Source organism: Pteropus vampyrus, unplaced genomic scaffold (assembly GCF_000151845.1).
Source record: "Pteropus vampyrus isolate Shadow unplaced genomic scaffold, Pvam_2.0 Scaffold237, whole genome shotgun sequence".
Classification (NCBI taxonomy): Eukaryota; Metazoa; Chordata; class Mammalia; order Chiroptera; family Pteropodidae; genus Pteropus; species Pteropus vampyrus.
The window spans coordinates 172,427-174,314 of NW_011889018.1; positions in this window are offsets into that span (position 1 = coordinate 172,427).

The following is a 1,888-nucleotide window of genomic DNA, read 5'->3' on the forward strand; positions in this document are numbered from 1 at the left end:
GGTGCTTCATGCCTTTCTGCCTTTGTGGGTGCTGTTCCCTCGGGAGCCAACATACGCCAACACGTCTACACACACACGCACACGCACACACACGGCATTGTGATCGGGGTTATAACTGAATCTACTAGTCGATTTCGATGAACAAGACGTACCCCTTCACTCGTTAAGATTTCTCAGTAACGCTTTACAGTTTTCCATGTAGAATTCTGGCCATTATTTACTGACATCCAGTGTGGGCCATGACCCCGGTGGCGGGAGCCGAGAGCAGCTGTGTAAACACTGAACTATCACGGAACCGGACACAGTCGTCACGGAACTACCGACATAATGCGCGGGCGACCGGCGACCCCGACTCCCGCGATGCAGCTGGGAAGGAGACGGTGACTCGGCTGTGTCTGAGTAAGCGCAGCACAGACTGGAGCTGGCCGGGGTGCGACGGCTTCGCAGAACCGTAGAACCCCGGCTTCCCGAGGCCTCTCTACTTCCCCGTCAACCTCAGCTCTAAGTGGACACAGACATCCTTGAGGTCGTCACAACAGAGGATGGAGATACGGCGAAGGTCAGGCCCTAGAGAACAAAGGGCAGCAGGCTAGAGTCCTGGACGGGGAGTGGCTGGTGACAGTGTCCGTGCCAGCCTTCATCGTCGGCGGCCTGTGCACTGAGACTAGCGAAGAGGTCACTTTGCTGCACAGGATCCACGTCGCTCAAGAAAGAGTCCTCAGCTGCTGATCTGATTTCGGCACAGTGAGTGCCCTGACCACAGCCCGCTCTCGCTCACTTAAGTGTCTAGATGAAGGGCTCTTTGGCCATGCGGAGGGCTCCGAGTGTGGGCAAAGGGAAGGAATGGTGGCTGCTGGGAAAAAGAGACAGTGACTGATAAAACCGGCCACAGAGGTAACAGTAGCTACCGGTCTTCACTAATCTAGGGAACCTCGTTTATCAATTTGAGCAAAGAAAAAAAATCAAAACTTAGAAATTATTGAAATAATTAAAAGTTCAAAAACTAGTCTAAAATTAAAAACACATGAAGGAAGCAAGAGAGCTCCTTAAAAATGATCATTAATCTTCTTCATGAGACGCATGGATTAAACATAAAATAATGGGACATCATAAAGGAGGAACGATTGGAAAGCAGAGAACTTTTGCTATGGACGGGGCTTGGGATCGACAGCGAACATTGTCAGCAAACAGAAAAGGAGGAATACCTGTCGGCTCCTTCCGCGAGGCAGGTATTTCTCTGATCCCAAAAGCAAGTGAAGATAACCCAAGAGTCAAAAACTACAGATCGTGTTATTCCCTTGTAGCAAAAGCAAAAACGCTCGACAAAATATTGGCGATCCGAATGCAACAACATAGGGAAAAGATCGTATTCCATGATCAAGTAGGACTGTTTCCGGGACTTCAAGGTGGGGTTAACATCCCCCAATCGACTGAGCGTTTGGGAGTGACCTTGATCTGCGTGCTGCGGGCACCACGGCTCTGGGCTTCACTCCTGGACGCCCGTCTCCAGAGCCGCTGGAAAACACGCTTCATCGAATGAGTGAATATGCTGAGGAAGAGACAGTCACGGGACCCAGGCGACGAGCTATTGAAAAAAGAAAGAGCGAATCCAAAAGAACTCGGAGTCGCAGCTCGCGAGACAGCGGGCCTCGAGAACAATCGACGCGGACGACGCGTCGAGGCGAATTTTGAAGGCGCGTCTTCAACGATTTTAGGTCTGTTCGAATCTTTCATTTCTTTTGCCTTTTTAAATAAATGGTAATTTCTTTAAGAATTTGTCCGTCTCCTCTCATTTTTCTACTTTCTCGGCATAAAATGGTTTCTACTGTCTTCTCGTGACTTTTAAAAGCCACCTGTGAGACACGTGGTGACGTGTGCTTTTTCATTC